Source organism: Scyliorhinus torazame, chromosome 10 (assembly GCF_047496885.1).
Source record: "Scyliorhinus torazame isolate Kashiwa2021f chromosome 10, sScyTor2.1, whole genome shotgun sequence".
Lineage (NCBI taxonomy): Eukaryota > Metazoa > Chordata > Chondrichthyes > Carcharhiniformes > Scyliorhinidae > Scyliorhinus > Scyliorhinus torazame.
The window spans coordinates 91,601,715-91,622,186 of record NC_092716.1 but is presented as its reverse complement, the minus strand read 5'-3'; the positions used below and the strand labels follow the sequence as shown (position 1 = coordinate 91,622,186).

The following is a 20,472-nucleotide window of genomic DNA, read 5'->3' as shown; positions in this document are numbered from 1 at the left end:
ACTGTCCACAGCATTCTCAATGATCTCCCTCAGCCACATCATCCAGGGTCCTGAATGATTTCAACCTCCATCTTGATTCACTATCTTCTCTCTCCACTCAGTTCACTGCCCTCTTATCCTCCCATAGTCTCCCTCTTCATGGTGAATCCCCAATCCATGTTCACAGACACCCCCTTGACCTTACAATCTCACATTGGCTCACTACGTCCACTGAGACTATCCAAGGATATCTGGCATCACTTCTTGGTCTCACTGTTCGCCCACATCCTCCTCCCCTCTTCCCAATCTTTACTTTCTTCAGCATCTGTTCCTGGAAAAACTATCCCCCAATTTAGTTACAGCTACAATTTAAAAACTCAAGCTCTCCAGCCTTTGATCCTCCCATCACCTTGATAATTCTTCACTCACTGATTTACTCACTTGCTCTCTCCCAGCACCAGAAAGTGGATGCTGCTCTCCCCCACACTGTGAGGGGAAACGTGTTGCAGACGCGCACACACACGCTGATTCCACAGGAAATGTTGTGAAATTGCTGTGATTGAGAAATCTCTTTGGGCCGTGTTGGGAGTGAAGGAGCCGGGTGCAATTCAAACTTTCAACCGCTCACTCACTTGGCTTCCCCGTGTGCATTCAGGCGGCACCGATCCGCCCCTTCCCCGGTTTTGCAGCCGGTTCCCCACCGATCACAACCCCATAAAACTCGGCTCCCATTCAGCAAACGGCACAAGATCGGGAAGCGCTGACTGGGCGAGGACTGGAAGCTGAAGAAGAAGTTAGTGAAATGTCTGACTCGAAGCCCTGTGTGTGCCTGGATGGTGAGTGGTGACTGGTGTCAGTGTTTTTAGCAGAGTGTGCCGGCTCACTCCCACTGAGGCTGCAGCATTGGAGGGGCGGCTCTTTATTCAACTCACTGCAGAAGAGAATGTGACGCAGAGCCCGCCCTCCTCCACACGGCGGCATGGGCGGCATTTCTCAGGCTTTGAACACAACTCAATGTCTGTCTTTCTCCTCTTTTCAGGATCCTGCTCCTGTGAAAACACCTGCAGGTGCTCCGACTGCCGATGTCCCATCAGCAAAGCTGGACGCTGCCAGAAAAGTGAGTAACTGGGGGAGAGTTCCAAACTGCTCACATTGTATTGATGTGACAGTAGTTCTGAGTAGAACTCACAGAGGAACACGATAGAAAAGTACAAGATGTAGGATTTCACCTGATTTCATTCCCATCGAATTGATTCCATACCCAGGCTAAAGATTGTGGAGACAGGAAGCTGCTGGTTAAAGAAGTGTCTCAGTGTCACATCAGAAAGTGTTGATATTCTAGACTGATGATTAGAAATGGTGTAGTGGAGACAGTGAGTGGAACATCTTCACCCAAACTCTCTCACACAGTGTTCTGGTGCTGAGCCTCTGCAGATGGGATATGACACAGATGGGTTTGTGAGTGAGGAGCTGAGTGCTGCAATGGGAGGCTCTGGAGGGATTTCAGTCAACTCATTGATTGTTACTGATTTGTGTCTTTGTCCTGTCCTCTCAGGTTGCTGCTCTTGCTGTCCTGCAGGATGCACGAACTGTGCCAATGGCTGTGTGTGTAAAGGCAAATCCTCTGACAAATGTAGCTGCTGTTCCTGAACAACAGGCACCTCAGACACAATATCTGAAATATTGTCCATATGTACTGTATTCCACACACTGCATGTTTCAGTGTCTGTATCCTGATGAGTTGTGTTTACATAAAGCCATGAAAAGTGTCTGAGAATTATTGAATTTACTGTTATTTGTGTCATGTATTGAATAAAATTTCATAATTACATCTCCAGTGATTAGTGTCATTCTTTTATTGAATGATGTGATATTCCTAATATCATAGAATCATATCATAGAATTTACAGTGCAGTAGGAGGCCATTCGGCTCATTTGTACTGCACTGGCCCTTGGAAAGAGCACCTTACCCAAGCCCTCATCTCCATCCTAGCCCTGTCACCCCGTAACCCGACCCAACCTTTTTGGACACTAGGGGCAATTTAGCATGGCCAATCCACCTAATCTTTGGACTGTAGGATGAAACCGGAGCACCGAAGGAAACGCACGCAGGTACGGGGAGAATGTGCAGACTCCGCACAGACAGTGACCCAAGCCGAGAATTGAATCTGGGACCCTGGGATCCTGGAGCTGTGGAGCAACTGTGCTACCCAATGTGCTGCCATGCTGCCCCTAATGAAAGAGGACCCTCAAGGAATTGAGCTGAGATCTAACTGTACCATCAAGCCACATTGCATAATATTATGTATTAAAACCACATTCCCATCTGTTTCAGTCTGGTCAATGAACTTAAACTATGTGACGATGGAGCTCTGTAGGAAATGATAGAGTCAATGATAGAGCACCCAATTATTTTTTCCAATTAATGAACAATTTAGCGTGGTATCCACCTAACCTGCACATCTTTTGGGTTGTGGGGGTCAGACCCATGCAGACATGGGGAGGATGTACAAACTCCACACAGACAGTGACCCGGGGCTGGGATCGGACCCTGGTCTTCAGTGCCATAGGTAGCAGTATACATTTCAAGTTCAATATGAGTCTTCTTTAGAACTGGATTTGAAATGTTCACTCTGTTTCTCTTTCCACAAAAGCTGCCAAACCTGCTGAGCTTTTCCAGAATTTTCAGATCTTTAGCGTCTACAATATTTTACTTTTGCTTTGCCAGTACTTGAGTGAAGTTTCTTGAGTATTGTACAAGCTGCTGTCATGCAGGCAACTGGAGAATGTTCCATCACACTCCTGACTTGTGTCTCGTAGTCAGTGGACACACTTTGCGGAGTCAGGAGGTGAGTTACTCACTGCGAAATTCCCAGCCCCTGACCTGCTCTTGTAGTCACAGTTTTTATATGGTTGGTCCAGTTCAATTTCTGGTTAATTGCAACGACCAGCATGGGAGGTGATTCAGCAATGGGAGTGTCATTAAAGTTAAAGAAGAGGTGATGACATTCTCTCTTCTTGGAGATGTTCATTATCTTGTGCAGATTTCTTTCTGATAATTGTAAATTTTACAAGTGCATCACATGACATTAAAAATGTTAAAATGCAATATAGACCAGTTTCTGCCAATACAGTACAGGAGACTGCTTCACTACACTTGTCATTACAGTGATATTTTAAAATTACATTTACATTTCATGTCAAACATTCACTGGTACACTGTGTCCCAGTGGGTAAAACAGCATCCAGTCCCTCCCTGTAATGTGGCGTGAGGGCCTTAGATGAGTGAGGTCTTTGGGTTCAGTAGGTAACCTGCATGCCTAAGCTGCGGGTTCAAGATCCACTCTGGAATTATTGGCCACGGGTGCAGAACTTGAAATGCTCTTCATGCAGGTTGCAATTCAGCCTGTCAAACGTTCCAACAACTCACCACTGTGTGTGAAGATAAGAAATATACTAATAAACAGGGTGTAATGGTCAGACTTCTGCACATAGACGTGGCAGCTTGGCTGAGCAAATTACAGGACAGAAACAAGCCAATCTTCATAGTGAAATGATGGGCAAAAGGGGCTACAGCAGCACGGTGGCACTGTGGTTAGCACTGCTGCCTCACATCACCATGGACCCAGGCTTGATTTTTGCCTTGTGTGATTGTGTGTTTGGACTTTTCACATTGTCTGTGTGAGTTTCCTCTGGGCTCTGGTTTCCTCCCACTGTCCAAAGGTGTGCAGCTTAAGTGGACTGGCCATGATCACTGCCTATGGTTACAAGGATAGGGTGGGGGAGTAGGCATATGTACAGCGCTCATTTGAAGTGTCAGTACAGACTTGATGGATGAATGGCCAACTTCTGCACGGTACAGATTCTATGGATAGAAAATTGGCCAAGCAATAAGGACCAAAGTATACTGCTCAATGGATGCATGTCAGGCTGGAAATTGGGGGTGTTCCTTTTCCAGATACATATCAATGATCTAAATCCTGGTGTGCAGGGGACAGTTTTAAAGTGTGCGAATGATATGAAACTTGGAAGTATTGTAAACTGAGAGAGTAGAACTTCAAACAGTGACAGACAATTTGTTGGGTTGGGCAGCTGGGCGGCAGATGATGTTTAATGATGTATGAATGTGAAGTAATGTATTTTGGTTTGAAGAATATGGAGAGCCAATCGAAAATATTGCGTAAAACTGATAAGGACCTGTAGGAGCAGAGGGACCTGGTTGATTGTGTGCCTAGTTCATTGAGAGGTTGAAATAACAGTTAATAAAGCATGTAGAATTCTGTGCTTCATTAATGATGACATAGCGTAGAAGAGAAAAGCGATTCTCCTGAACTTGGATAAGACACTAATTAGACCTCAACTGGAATATTGTTTGCAGTTCTGTGTGTCACAGTATAGGAAGGAAATGAATGCATTGGAGAGACTGAAGAGGAGGTTTAGAACCATGGTTCCAGGGATGTGATACCTCGTTATGAGGATAGAATGGACGGGTTGGGACTGTTCTGCTTGAGGTGGGGAAGTCTAAGAGGAAATTTTATACAGGATTGTGTAGGAGAGAAATGAAATGAAAATTGCTTATTGTCACAAGTAGGCTTCAAATGAAGTTACTGTGAAAAGCCCCTGGCTTGAGTTTCTTGGATCACAGGCCCGCAGTGGTTACAACCCAAAGATGTGCAGGGTAGGGGGATTGGCCAGGCCATGTTGTCCCTTAAGTGGAAAAAAAGCATAGGGTACTCTATATTTATATTAGAAAAAGAGAAAAAAAAGACTTGCCACAGGGGCTGTGTTTTTACAGCCTCACTCAAATCTCCATTCCCCCACAGCATTCACATTGTGGATTTCCTGTTGGTGATCCACATGCTCAAATCCAAAATAGTGTAATTCACTTTAAACAATCACTACCACTATGTGTCTCTACTCATTTAAATTTACAGTGCAAAGGAGGGCATTCAGCCGTCGGGTCTGCACCGGCCTTGGAAAAATCCGACTTAAACCCATGCTTCCGCCCTATCCCTGTAACCCAGTAACCTCAGCTAACCTTTGGGATACTAAGGGGCAAGTTATTATGGCCAATCCACCTAACCTGAACATATTTGGACTGTGGAAGGAAACAGGAGCATCTGCTGGAAACACATGCAGACAAGGGAAGAACGTGCAAATCCACACAGATAGTCACCCGGGTCTGAATCGAACCCGGGTCCCTGGAACTGTGAGGCAACAGTGCTGTGAGGCAACAGTGCTAACCATTGCATCCCCATACCGTTGGTTGGAGATGAGGCATTATCTTTCAAGGACAGAGAGCGTGTTGAAAGAGAATATGAAAGTGGAATTTACGAAATTCACAATGTCAACAGTGAGAGGGCCACCAGGAAGAGGTGTATTGCTTTCAAAGAATAATCCCTATTGTAATGTGAAGCACCACCGGATAGTTGCACACAGGAAGATCTCTTGAATAGCTATCAGTAAAATGGGTAAAACTGTCAGTCTGTCAGTCAGGGCGGCAAATGGCACAGTAGTTTGCACTGGGACTACGGGGCTGAGGACTCGGGTTCGAATCCCTGCCCTGGGGCACTGTGCATGTGGAGTTTGTACATTCTCCCCCTGGCTGCGTGGGTTTCACCCCACAACCCAAAGATGTGCAGGTTTGGTGGATTGGCCATGCCAAATTGCCCCTTAATTGGAAAGAAATAATTGGGTACTCTAAATTTCTATTAAAAAAAACTTTTCTGTCAGTCTGTCTCTCTCTTAAGCAGCCCCTGACGACCGAGGATGACCTTCTTCCACTCCAGGGATGTGGGTTCTGCGGTGACTAAAATGTCCAATACTGGGTCCACGCACTCTGTCACAGGTGGGGCAGGTAGTGCTTGATGAGGTGGGTGGGAGGCTTGGATTTTGGAACCTCCTTCTGCTGTTTGTGCTTGGCCTCCACCTGGACCTGCCGAAGACTCTCAAAGTGGTTGAGCCATTCCCGGATGTTTTTTCTCCAGTTTGGTCATCTCGAGCAAGAGGTCCCTGCAAATTGGTGGGGCTGGTACATTTTCTCAGGGAGGCTTTGAGGACGTCAGTGAAAACATTCTACTGGTAACTCGTTGCCATGGTGTAGGTCAGAGTAGCAAGCTTGTTTTGGGAGTCTTGAATCAGGCATGTGGGCCATGTGGCCCACAAAGTGTAGGTGATGAACCATAACCAGTGCCTCATACTGGGGACGTTGGCATGAGAGAGGACACTAATATTGGAACACCTATTCTGCCATTGAATTTGCCGTATTTTGTAGAGGTGTCCTGATGATATTTCTCCAGGGATTGAAGGTATCTGCTGTCCATTCTCCATGTCTCTGACACATACAGCAGGGCTGGCAGCACTGCAGCCTTGTTGATAGAATTCTGTCAGTAACACAGCACTAAGAGGGCCGTCAGGAAGAGGAGAAATGCTTTCAAAGAACAATCCCTATTGTATTGTGAAGCACCACAAGATATTTACACACAGGAAGATCCCATGAATAGCAACCATTATATCAGCATATATCTGATTTTAGTGATGTAATTTTGAAAACTTGACCATTTACAACACATGTCAGACCCTTTCTCCCTCTGACACCAGTAATTGTCGATTTGTGGTTTTATTTACTGAATTGGTGCTGGAGAAAATACAAAGGACACAGAGATTCGAGACAACAGTGAGCATCAGTGAACAATTAACCAGCTCAGCATTATATCAAACAGACAACTTTTCATTGCAGTGAGCAGCTGAACTGGCTGGAATCTGCACAGACCTGTGGATGAGTTTTGGACACAATCCAGTGCCAGGAATTGAGTCTGATTAGAGATTTGAAATTATAGGTTGCAAAAAGGATTCTTTCTGATTCTAGATATTTACCGTGTTAATAACAATATTCAGTGTAGTTCAGTCTTTCCACAGACAGGAAGGTGCACACAGTCCAGAGGTCACCTGTCATTGAGAAATCTTTTGGGGCCGTGTTGTGAGTGAAGGATCCGGGTGCAATTCAAACTTTCAGCTCGCTCCGGCCGCAATACACACGGGCTTCCGAAGTGACTAAGCGGCTCAAAGTTTGATTTGCATCCGGTTCCTTCACTCACAACACGGCCCAAAAAAATTTCTCAATGACAGCGATTCCGATCGGGTCCTTTGTGATTTGCAATATTGACAGAGTGACTAAAATCAAACTCGGTCTACAAGGTGAACACAGCATTCTCTCCATTCCCCCGGTTCCATCCTCATTCACCAATGGGTCTGAGCAGGAACTGCTGTCCCCATTCCCTGCCACATGCGGCTGCTCAGATTACATACTACACCCCCCCCCCCCCCCCGCCCCACACACACACACTATCTTCTGGTCACTCAACACAGCTCCCCATTCCAGTATCCTCCTGCAATATAACAATGACCTTCGGTTCCAGCTCGCTCCCGCCAACATTTATCTTTGAAAACTTGCCCAAAAATCTCCTTTTTATTCTCTCGCGGGTGTGGACATCACTGATAAGGCCAATGTTTATTACCCATCCCTAATTGCCCCTTGCAGGGTGGTGTTGATCCAGCTTCTTGAATCGCTGCATGTGTGGTGTAGGTACACCCACAGTACAGTTAGGGAGGATGTTCCAGGATTTTGACCCAGCAACAGTGAATGAACAACGATACAGTTCAGAGCCGGGATGGTGTGTGGCCTGTGGGAACTTACAGGTGCTGATGTTCCCATGTAGCAGCTCCCCTTGTCCTTCTAGATGCCAGTGGTCCCGGAATTGGAAGGTTCTGGGGCAGGAGCCTTGGTGAGTTCCTGCAGTGCGTCTTGCAGATCATACACATGGCTGCTCCGGAGGCAGCGAATGTTTAGGGCCAATCATAGTGTGCCCAACATGTGTTGTACTGAATGGTGTCAAGTGTTGTTGAAACCACATTCACCCAGGCATGTGGAGAGTATAATACCACACTTCAGACTCGTGTCGTGTAGATAGTTGACAGGCTCTGGGGCATCAGGATTTTGGCTATTTGTTGCCACATTACACAACCTCTGACCAGGTCTTGCAGCCACAGTATTTATATGACTCGTCCAGTTCAGTTTCTGGTCAATGTTAACCCCCAGGATGTTGACAGTGGGGGATTAAGTGACCGTAATGCCATTGAATATAAAGGGAGGTGGTTTGAGTTCCTCGTGTTGGAGTTGGTCATTGCCTGGCACAAGTGTCTTGTCAACGTTACTTGCCACTTTTATCACACATCTCTATATTGTTCACATTATGCTTCATACAGACAATGACTACCCCTGTATCTGAGGATTGGGGAATGTTACTGTACATGGGGTATTGATCAGTGATCATCCCCACTTCTGACCTTATGATGGAGGGATTGTCATTGATGAAGCAGCTGATGGTGGTTGGACCTTCGACACTACCCTGAGGAACTCTTGAGTCATGTCCTGAAATGGAGATGATTGAGATCCACCTCCCACGTCCTTCCTGCTAAGTACGACTCCAACCCGAGGTGAATATTCCCCCTGATTCCCATTGACTCCAGTTTTGTTCAAGCTTCCTGATGTCACTCGGTCAAATGACACATTGACATCAAGTGTAATTACACTCACCTCACCTCTCAAATTCTGCTCTTTTGTCCCTGTTTGTACCATGGCTGTAATGTGCTAAGTAGCCCTAATGGACCAAATTGGTGATCAGATTATTGGTGACGAAGTGCTGGTTGACAGCACATTAGAGAACACCTTCCAGCTCCTTGTGAAGATCATGATTAGGCTCATGGGGACGTTTTTGCAAGCATTTGACTTGACCTGCTTTTAGTGGATAAGACACAGCTGAGGAATTTTCCAAATTGTCCGGTTTTGGCTGTACACTGCGACAGCTTGGTTAGGGGCTTGGCTGTCTTCAGTACGACTTCCAGGATGATGTCGGCTCCTGGATCCTTTGCTGTGTCCAGTGTCTTCAGATGTTTCTTGGTATCACATGGAGAAAATCAAATTGTCTGGTGACTGGTGTCTGTGATACTGGGGACCAGAGGAGGAGACCAGGATATATTATCGACTCAGAATTCTGGCTGGAGATGGTTGAATATGATCGGTGTTGTGTTTTGTCTTCATGTGCTGGGCACCCAGATCTTACAGGATGGGGATATTTGTGGCGATTTCTCCTCCTGTTGGTTATTATATTGTCTCCCACCAGTAATTATTGGGAGTGTCTGCACTGAATCTGACCCATTGTTTCAGAGATCACTCTACTGTCCACAGCATTCTCAATGATCTCCCTCAGCCACTTCACCGAGGGTCCTGAATGATTTCAACCTCCATCTTGATTCACTATCTTCTCTCTCCACTCAGTTCACTGCCCTCTTATCCTCCCATCGCCTCTCTCTTCATGGTGAATCCCCAATCCATGATCACAGACACCCCCTTGACCTTACAATGGCACATTGGCTCACTACTTCCAATGAGACTATCCAAGGATATCTGGCATCACTTCTTGGTCTCACTGTTCACCCACATCCTCCTCCCCTCTTCCCAATCTTTACTTTCTTCAGCATCTGTTCCTGGAAAAACTATCCCCCAATTTAGTTACAGCTACAATTTAAAAACTCAAGCTCTCCAGCCTTTGATCCTCCCATCACCTTGATAATTCTTCACTCACTGATTTACTCACTTGCTCTCTCCCAGCACCAGAAAGTGGATGCTGCTCTCCCCCACACTGTGAGGGGAAACGTGTTGCAGACGCGCACACCCACGCTGATTCCACAGGAAATGTTGTGAAATTGCTGTGATTGAGAAATCTCTTTGGGCCGTGTTGGGAGTGAAGGAGCCGGGTGCAATTCAAACTTTCAGCCGCTCACTCACTTGGCTTCCCCGTGTGCATTGAGGCGGCACCGAGCCGCCCTTTCCCCGGTTTTGCAGCCGGTTCCCCACCGATCACAACCCCATAAAACTCGGCTCCCATTCAGCAAACGGCACAAGATCGGGAAGCGCTGACTGGGTGAGGACTGGAAGCTGAAGAAGAAGTTAGTGAAATGTCTGACTCGAAGCCCTGTGTGTGCCTGGATGGTGAGTGGTGACTGGTGTCAGTGTTTTTAGCAGAGTGTGCCGGCTCACTCCCACTGAGGCTGCAGCATTGGAGGGGAGGCTCTTTATTCAACTCACTGCAGAAGAGAATGTGACGCAGAGCCCGCCCTCCTCCACACGGCGGCATGGGCGGCATTTCTCAGGCTTTGAACACAACTCAATGTCTGTCTTTCTCCTCTTTTCAGGATCCTGCTCCTGTGAAAACACCTGCAGGTGCTCCGACTGCCGATGTCCCACCAGCAAAGCTGGACGCTGCCAGAAAAGTGAGTGACAGGTGGAGAGTTTCAAACAGCTCACATTGTATTGATGTGACAGATAGTTCTGAGTAGAACTCACAGAGGAACACGACAGAAAAGTACAAGATGTAGGATTTCACCTGATTTCATTCCCATCGAATTGATTCCATATCCAGGCTAAAGATTGTGGAGACAGGAAGCTGCTGGTTAAAGAAGTGTCTCAGTGTCACATCAGAAAGTGTTGATATTCTAGACTGATGATTAGAAATGGTGTAGTAGAGACAGTGAGTCGAACATCGTCACCCAGACTCTCTCACACAGTGTTCTGAGGCTGAGCCTCTGCAGATGGGTTACTTGGGAATATGACACAGATGGGTTTGTGAGTGAGGAGCTGAGTGCTGCAATGGGAGGCTCTGGAGGGATTTCAGTCAACTCATTGATTGTTACTGATTTGTGTCTTTCTCCTGTCCTCTCAGGTTGCTGCTCTTGCTGTCCTGCAGAATGCACGAACTGCGCCAATGGCTGTGTGTGTAAAGGCAAATCCTCTGACAAATGTAGCTGCTGTTCCTGAACAACAGGCACCTCAGACACAATATCTGAAATATTGTCCATATGTACTGTATTCCACATACTGGATGTTTCAGTGTCTGTATCCTGATGAGTTGTGTTTACATAAAGCCATGAAAAGTGTATGAAATTTTTTGAATTTACTGTTATTTGTGTCATGTATTGAATAAAATTTCATAATTGCATCTCCAGTGATTAGTGTCATTCTTTTATTGAATGATGTGATATTCCTAATATCATAGAATCATACCATAGAATTTACAGTGCAGAAGGGAGCCATTCGGCTCATTGGGTCTGCACTGGCCCTTGGAAAGAACACCTTACCCAAGCCCTCATCTCCATCCGATCCCTGTCACCCCGTAGCCCCACCCAACCTTTTTGGACACTAGGGGCAATTTAACATGGCCAATCCACCTCATCTTTGGACTGTAGGAGGAAACCGGAGCACCGGAGGAAACCCATGCAGGTACGGGGAGAATGTGCAGAGTCCGCACAGACAGTGACCCAAGCCGAGAATTGAATCTGGGACCCTGGGATACTGGAGCTGTGAAGCAACTGTGCTAACCACTGTGCTACCGTGCTGCCCCTAATGAAAGAGGACCCTCAAGGAATTGAGCTGAGTTCTAACTGTACCGTCAAGCCACATTGCATAATATTATGTATTAAAACCACATTCCCAACAGTTTCAGTCTGGTCAATGAACTTAAACTATGTGACGATGGAGTTCTGTAGGAAATGATAGAGTCAATGATTCACTACAATTCTACTGATATTGTCTCTTTAAACATTTCAAGTTCTTTTTTTAAAATAAATTTGAAGCACCCAATTATTTTTTCCAATTAATGAACAATTTAGCGTGGTATCCACCTAACCTGCACATCTTTTGGGTTGTGGGGGTCAGACCCATGCAGACATGGGGAGAAAGTGCAAAGTTCACACAGACAGTGACCTGGGGCTGGGATCGGACCCTGGTTTTCAGCACCCTAGGCAGCAGTAAACATTTCAAGTTCAATATGAGTCTTCTTTAGAACTGGATCTGAAATGTTCACTCTGTTTCTCTTTCCACAGCAGCTGGCAATCTTATTGAGCTTTTCCAGAAATTACAGGTCTTTAGCGTCTACAATATTTTACTTTTGCTTTGCCAGTACTTGCGTTAAGTTTCTTGAGTATTGTACAAGCTAATGTCATGCAGGCAAGTGGAGAATGTTCCATCACACTCCTGACTTGTGTCTCGTAGTCAGTGGACACACTTTGGGGAGTCAGGAGGTGAGTTACTCACTGTGGAATTCCCAGCCTCTGACCTGCTCTTGTCGTCACAGTTTTTATATGGTTGGTCCAGTTCAATTTCTGGTTAATTGCAACGACCAGCATGGGAGGCGATTCAGCAATGGGAGTGCCATTAAAGTTAAAGAAGAGGTGATGACATTCTCTCTTGTTGGAGATGTTCATTATCTTGTGCAGATTTCTTTCTGATAATTGTAAATTTTACAAGTGCATCATATAACATTAAAAATGTTAAAATGCAATATAGACCAGTTTCTGTCAATACAGTACAGGAGACTGCTTCACTACACTTGTCATTACAGTGATATTTTAAAATTACATTTACATTTCATGTCAAACATTCACTGGTACACTGTGTCCCAGTGGGTAAAACAGCATCCAGTCCCTCCCTGTAATGTGGCGTGAGGGCCTTAGATGAGTGAGGTCTTTGGGTTCAGTAGGTAACCTGCATGCCTAAGCTGTGGGTTCAAGATCCACTCTGGAATTATTGGACACGGGTGCAGGACTTGAAATGCTCTTCATGCAGGTTGCAATTCAGCCTGTCAAACGTTCCAACAACTCACTACTGTGTGTGAAGATAAGAAATATACTAATAAACAGGGTGTAATGGTCAGGCGTCTTCACATGAGCCGTGGCAGCTTGGCTGAGCAAATTACAGGATAGAAACAAGCCAATCTCCGTAGTGAAATGAAGGGTAAAAGGGGCTACAGTAGCATGGTGGCACAGTGGTTAGCACTGCTGCCTCACATCACCAGGGACCCAGGTTTGATTTTTGCCTTGTGTGATTGTGTGTTTGGACTTTTCACATTGTCTGCGTGAGATTCCTCTGGGCTCTGGTTTCCTCCCACCGTCCAAAGTTGTGCATGGCTTGGACTGGCCATGATCACTGCCTATGGTTACAAGGTAGCCATGATGTGGAGATGCCGGCGTTGGACTGGGGTGAGCACAGTACGAAGTCTTACAACACCAGGTTAAAGTCCAACAGGTTTGTTTCGATGTCACTAGCTTTCGGAGCGCTGCTCCTTCCTCAGGTGAATGCAGAGGTCTGTCAGACCTCTGCATTCACCTGAGGAAGGAGCAGCGCTCCGAAAGCTAGTGACATTGAAACAAACCTGTTGGACTTCAACCTGGTGTTGTAAGACTTCGTACTATGGTTACAAGGATAGGGTGGGGAAGTGGGCGTATGTACAGCGCTCATTTGAAGTGTCAGTACAGACTTGATGGATGAATGGCCTCCTTCTGCACTGTACAGATTCTATGGAAAGAAAATTGGCCAAGCAATAGGGGCCAGAGTATACTGCTCAGTGGATACATGTCAGGCTGGAAATTGGGGGTGTTCCTTTTCCAGATACATATCAATGATCTAAATCCTGGCGTGTAGGGGACAGTTTTAAAGTGTGCGAATGATAAGAAACTTGGCAGTATTGTAAACTGAGAGAGTAGAACTTCAAACAGTGACAGACAATTTGTTGGGGTGGGCAGCTGGGCGGCAGATGATGTTTAATGATGTATGAATGTGAAATAATGTATTTTGGTTTGAAGAATATGGAAAGCCAATCGAAAATAATGCGTAAAACTCATAAGGACCTGTAGGAGCAGAGGGACCTGGGTTGATTGTGTGCCTAGTTCATTGAGAGGTTGAAATAACAGTTAATAAAGCATGTAGAATTCTGTGCTTCATTAATGTGGACAGAGCGTACAAGAGAAAGGCGATTCTCCTGAACTTGGATAAGACACTAGTTAGACCTCTGCTGGAATATTGTTTGCAGTTCTGTGTGTCAAAGTATAGGGAGGAAATGAATGCATTGGAGAGACTGAAGAGGAGGTTTAGAACCATGGTTCCAGGGATGTGATACCTCATTATGAGGATAGAATGGACGGGTAGGGACTGTTCTGCTTGAGGTGGGGAAGTCGAAGAGGAAATATTATACAGGATTGTGTAGGAGAGAAATGAAATGAAAATTGCTTATTGTCACAAGTAGGCTTCAAATGAAGTTACTGTGAAAAGCCCCTGCCACAAGGGCTGTGTTTTTACAGCCCCACTCCAATCTCCTCCATTCCCCCACAGCATTCATATTGTGGATTTTGTGTTGGTGATCCACTCACTCAAATCCAAAATAGTGTAATTCACTTTAAACAATCACTACCACCATGTGCCTATACTCATTTAAATTTACAGTGCAAAGGAGGGCATTCAGCCCGTCGGGTGTGCACCAGCCTTGGAAAAATTCTACTTAAACCCATGCTTCCGCCCTAACCCTGTTACCCACTAACCCCACCTAACCTTTGGGATACTAAGGGGCAATTTATTATGGCCAATCCACCTAACCTGCACATATTTGGACTGTGGGTGGAAACTGGAACATCCAAAGGAAACCCACGCAGACCCGGGAAGAACTGCAAACTTCACACAGATAGTCACCAAGGCCGGAATCGAACCCGGGTCCCTGGACCTGTGAGGCAACAGTGTTGGGAGGCAGCAGTGCTAACCACTGCGTCACCGTACCGTTGGCTGGAGATGAGGCAGTATCTTTCAAGGACAGAGAGCGTACAGAAAGGGAATATGAAAGTGGAATTCATGAATTTAACAAAGTGCCTAATTGGGACTGTCAAAAGTGAGGGGGCCACCAGGAAGAAGTGAAATTCTTTCAAAGAATAATCCTTATTGTAATGTGAAGCACCACAGGACATTTACACAAAGGAAGATCTCATGAATAGAAACCATTAAATCAGCATGTAATCTGATTTTAGTGATGTTAATGGTGAAGTGTGTGTCAGCTGCGACTGGGTAAACTCAAATGTAACATTTTTAATTTGGGAAACTTGACCATTTACAACACATGTCAGACCCTTTCTCCCTCCGACACCAGTAATTGTAGATTTCTGGTTTTATTCACTGAATTGGTGCTGGAGAAAATACAAAGGACACAGAGATTCGAGACAACAGTGAGCATCAGTGAACAATTAACCAGCTCAGCACTATATCAAACAGACAACTTTTCATTGCAGTGAGCAGCTGAACTGGCTGGAATCTGCACAGACCTGTGGATGAGTTTTGGACACAATCCAGTGCCAGGAATTGAGTGTGATTTGAGATTTGAAATTATAGGTTGCCAACAGGATTCGTTCTAATTCTAGATATTGACAGAGTTAATAACAATATTCAGTGTAGTTCAGTCTTTCCACAGACAGGAAGGTGCACACGGTCCAGAGGTCACCTGTCATTGAGAAATCTTTTGGGGCCGTGTTGTGAGTGAAGGATCCGGGTGCAATTCAAACTTTCAGCTCGCTCCGGCCTCAATGCACACGGGCTTCCGAAGTGACTGAGCGGCTCAAAGTTCGATTTACACCCGGTTCCTTCACTGACAACACGGCCCAAAAAGATTTCTCAATGACAGCGATTCCGATCGGGTCCTTTGTGATTTGCAATATTTGCAGAGTGACTAAAATCAAACTCGGTCTACAAGCTGAACACAGCATTCTCTCCATTCCCCCGGTTCCATCCTCATTCACCAATGGGTCTGAGCAGGAACTGCTTTCCCCATTCCCTGCCACATGCGGCTGCTCCAGATTACATACTATCCCCTCTCCTCTGGTCCCTCAACACAGCTCCCCATTCCAGAATCCTCCTGCAATACAACAATGACCCTCGCTTCCAGCTCTCTCCCACCAACATTTATCTTTGAAAACATGCCCCAAGTTCTCCTTTTCTATTCTCTCGCGGGTGTGGACATCACTGACAAGGCCAAGGTTTATTCCCCATCCTAAATGCCCCTTGCAGGGTGGTGTTGATCCCGCTTCTTGAATCGCTGTAGTTTGTGTGGTGTCGGTACACCCACAGTGCTGTTAGGCAGAATGTTCCAGGGTTTTGACCCAGCAACACTGAATGAACAGTGATACAGTTCAGAGTCAGGATGGTGTGTGACATGGGGGGAATTTGCAAGTGGCTGATGTTCCCTTGTCCTAAATTGTAGTGGTCCCGGATTTGCAAGATGCTGTCTCAGGAGCCCTGGTGAGTTCCTGCACTCCATCTCGCAGATGGTACACATGGCTGCTGTGGATGGAGCAAATGTTTAAGGGCAATCATGGGGTGGCCATTAATCAGGAGTGCATTTTCCTGGAAGGTGTCAAGTGTTTTTGAAACTACATTAACCCAGGCCTGTGGAGAGTATGATGTGGAGATGCCGGCGTTGGACTGGGGTGGGCACAGTAAGAAGTCTTACAACACCAGGTTAAAGTCCAACAGGTTTGTTTCAAATCACTAGTTTTCAGAGCACAGCTCCTTCCTCAGGTGAGTGGACAGTAAAACATCACACTCCTAACGGGTGCCTTGTCAATAGCTGACAGGCTCTGGGGCATCAGCGGATGGGTTATTTGCTGCAAAATTACACAACCTCTAACCAGCTCTTGTAGCCACAGTATTTATCTGGCTAGTCCAGTTCAATTTCTCGTCAATGATAACTCCCAGGATGTTGACAGTGGGTGAATTCAGTGATGGTAATGCCATTGTGTATAGAGGAAGATAGTTCGAGCCTCTCTTGTTGGAGATGATCATTCTTGGCACAAGTGTGTTGGAAACATTACTTGTCACTTTTTATCCCACACCTCTATGTTGTCCACCTTGTGCTTCATACAGACATGGACTGCTCCAGTGTCTGAGGAGTGGGAAATGTTACTCTACATCAGTGATCATCCCTACTTCTGACCTTTTAAAAAAAATATATTTTATTCCAAACATGTATCAAAACAGGTTACAGCAAATGAACAGCCTAGGAAACAGTCTTCCCAGCAATTAACTGTACAGACTGTACAACATTTTCCCATTTTTCACACTCCCTGCCGATACAAAGTCCGAAATAATCGCATCCAATTCCTGAAAAAAAGGCCTTCGGTATAAAGATCGGGAGAACCTGAGAAATAAAGAAAAACATCAGCAGAATGTTCATTTTTACCACTTGGACCCTCCCCGCCAACATCACCTGCAGTGTATCCCACCTCCTGGGATCCCCCCTGGCTTCCTCCACCAGTTTCCTTAAGATTCACTTATGGAGCCCCATCCAATCCCTCGCTACCTGAATCCCCAAATACTTGAACCTATCCCTCACCACCGTCAATGGCACACCCCCTAAATTAGCCCGCTATCCCAGTCATTCACCCGGAAAAGCTCACTTTTCCCTACATTCAGCTTGTATCCTGAGAACTCTGCAAACCTCCCCAGTAGGCCCATTATCCTTCCCATACTCTCCAGTGGATCTGAAACACACAGCAACATGTCGACGGTACAGAGTGACACCCGATGCTCCCTCCATTCCCTCATAATCCCCCGCCACTCCGCCAAACCCCTCAGAGCCATCGCCAATGGCTCTATGGCCAGCCAAAAAACAACGGTGACAGCGGGCACCCCTACTTCGTACCCCTGGATAAATCAAAGCTTCGCAAACTCATATTGTTCATCCTCACACTCGCGTTGGGTGCCACATATAGCAAGGGCACCAAGGCCACAAATGTCATCCCAAATCCAAACCTTCCCAAAACCTCAAACAAGTTCCACCACTCCACCCGAAAAAATGCCTTCTCCACATCCATGGACACCACCACTTCCGGTACTAGAGGCCCTGATGGATTCATCACTACATTCAACAACCGTCTTGCGTACTGCCTGCCCTTCACGCAACCTATTTGACCTTCTGCAACCACCACTGGGACACAATCCTCCATCCACCACACCAACAACTTAGCCAATACTTTCACATGAATGTTCAATAGTGATATGGCCCTATACGACCCACACTCCACCGGGTCCTTCTCCTTTTTCATGATTAGAGTGTTTGCTGCCTGCTTCATCGTCTCCAGCAGCTCCTCCTTCTCCAGTGTTTCATTAAACAGCCCCAACTGATGTGATGCAAGGTGATCGCAAGTTCCTTATGAAGTTCCGCTGGGTACCCATCCGGCGCCTGAACCTTCCCCGACTACATACCCCTGATACTATCCAGCACGTCCCTCAGACCCAGAGGCTCCTACAATGCCTGCCTCTTTGCTCCCTCCACCTGGGGAAACTCCAGCTCGTCCAGAAACTGCGCCATGCCCCCCTGCTGTCCACCCGGGTCTGCCTCTCACAGTCCCTGGTAGTACTCCCTAAACACCGCGTTTATGTTCCCCGGCTCTGACACCACATCCCACTTCTAACTTTAATAGGGAGGGAAGGTCATTGATGAAGCAGCTGAAGATGGTTGGTCCTACAACACTATCCTGAGGAACTCTTGAGTCATGTCCTGAAATGGAGATGATTGAGATCCACCTCCCACGTCCTTCCTGCTAAGTATGACTCCAACCCAACGTGAATATTCCCCCTGATTCCCATTGACTCCAGTCTTGTTCAAGATTCCTGATGTCACTCGGTCAAATGACACATTGACATCAAGTGTAATTACACTCACCTCACCTCTGAAATTCTGCTCTTTTTTCCCTGTTTGTACCAAGGCTGTAATGTGCTAAGTAGCCCTAATGGTCCAAATTGCTGATCAGATTATTGTTGACGAAGTGCTGGTTGACAGCACATTAGAGAAAGCTCCTTGTGAAGATCAAGATTAGGCTCATGGGGACGTTTTTGCCAGCATTTGACTTGACCTGCTTTTAGTGGATAAGACACAGCTGAGGAATTTTCCAAATTGTCCGGTTTTGGCTGTACACTGCGACAGCTTGGTTAGGGGCTTGGCTGTCTTCAGTACGACGTCCAGGATGATGTCGGCTCCTGGATCCTTTGCTGTATCCAGTGTCTTCAGATGTTTCTTGGTATCACATGGAGAAAATCAAATTGCCTGGTGACTGGTGGCTGTGATACTGGGGACCAGAGAAGGAGACCAGGATATATTATCGACTCAGAATTCCGGCTGGAGATGGTTGAATATGATCGGTGTTGTGTTTTGTCTTCATGTGCTGGGCACCCAGATCTTACAGGATGGGGATATTTGTGGCGATTTCATCTCTTGTTGGTTATTATATTGTCTCCCACCAGTAATTATTGGGAGTGTCTGCACTGAATCTGATCCATTGTTTCTGAGATCACGTTACTGTCCACAGCATTCTCAATGATCTCCCTCAGCCACTTCACCCAGGGTCCTGAATGATTTCAACCTCCATCGTGATTCACTATCTTCTCTCTCCACTCAGTTCACTGCCCTCTTATCCTCCCATCGCCTCTCTCTTCATGGTGAATCCCCAATCCATGTTCACAGACACCCCCTTGACCTTACAATCTCACATTGGCTCACTACTTCCAATGAGACTATCCAAGGATATCTGTCATCACTTCTTGGTCTCACTCTTCACTCACATCCTCCTCCCCTCGTCCCAATCTTTACTTTCTTCAGCATCTGTTCCTGGAAAAACTATCCCCCAATTTAGTTACAGCTACAATTTAAAAACTCCAGCTCTCCAGCCTTTGATCCTCCCATCACCTTGATAATTCTTCACTCACTGATTTACTCACTTGCTCTCTCCCAGCACCAGAAAGTGGATGCTGCTCTCCCCCACACTGTGAGGGGAAACGTGTTGCAGACGCGCACACACACGCTGATTCCGCAGGAAATGTTGTGAAATTGCTGTCATTGAGAAATCTCTTTGGGCCGTGTTGGGAGTGAAGGAGCCGGGTGCAATTCAAACTTTCAGCCGCTCACTCACTTGGCTTCCCCGTGTGCATTGAGGCGGCACCGAGCCGCCCCTTCCCCGGTTTTGCAGCCGGTTCCCCACCGATCACAACCCCATAAAACTCGGCTCCCATTCAGCAAACGGCACAAGATCGGGAAGCGCTGACTGGGTGAGGACTGGAAGCGGAAGAAGAAGTTAGTGAAATGTCTGACTCGAAGCCCTGTGTGTGCCTGGATGGTGAGTGGTGACTGGTGTCAGTGTTTTTAGCAGAGTGTGCCGGCTCACTCCCACTGAGGCTGCAGCATTGGAGGGGAGGCTCTTTATTCAACTCACTGCAGAAGAGAATGTGACGCAGAGCCCGCCCTCCTCCACACGGCGGCATGGGCGGCATTTCTCAGGCTTTGAACACAATTCAATGTCTGTCTTTCTCCTCTTTTCAGGATCCTGCTCCTGTGAAAACACCTGCAGGTGCTCCGACTGCCGATGTCCCACCAGCAAGGCTGGACGCTGCCAGAAAAGTGAGTAACAGGGGGAGAGTTTTAAACTGCTTACATAGTATTGATGTGACAGATAGTTCTGAGTAGAATTCACAGAGGAACACGATAGAAAAGTACAAGATGTAGGATTTCACCTGATTTCATTCCCATCGAATTGATTCCATATCCAGGCTAAAGGTTGTGGAGACAGGAA

General features: G+C 46.4%; 3 long non-coding RNA genes across 3 annotated transcripts; 2 read left to right on the top strand and 1 right to left on the bottom strand.

Annotated features, from left to right (window-relative positions):
- Positions 1 to 654: 654 nt before the first annotated feature.
- Positions 655 to 1,810, top strand: LOC140430747 (uncharacterized). Its single transcript, XR_011949526.1, has 3 exons — positions 655 to 815; positions 1,019 to 1,096; positions 1,535 to 1,810. It is a non-coding gene; the product is annotated as an uncharacterized lncRNA (long non-coding RNA).
- A 7,989-nt stretch (positions 1,811 to 9,799) lies between these two features.
- LOC140430745 (uncharacterized) lies at positions 9,800 to 11,036 on the top strand. The gene is made up of 3 exons (XR_011949525.1): positions 9,800 to 10,030; positions 10,234 to 10,311; positions 10,761 to 11,036. It is a non-coding gene; the product is annotated as an uncharacterized lncRNA (long non-coding RNA).
- A 5,805-nt stretch (positions 11,037 to 16,841) lies between these two features.
- On the bottom strand, positions 16,842 to 20,229 carry LOC140430744 (uncharacterized). Its single transcript, XR_011949524.1, has 2 exons — positions 19,625 to 20,229; positions 16,842 to 17,045 (listed from the first exon to the last, which is right to left on the bottom strand). It is a non-coding gene; the product is annotated as an uncharacterized lncRNA (long non-coding RNA).
- Positions 20,230 to 20,472: the final 243 nt, after the last annotated feature.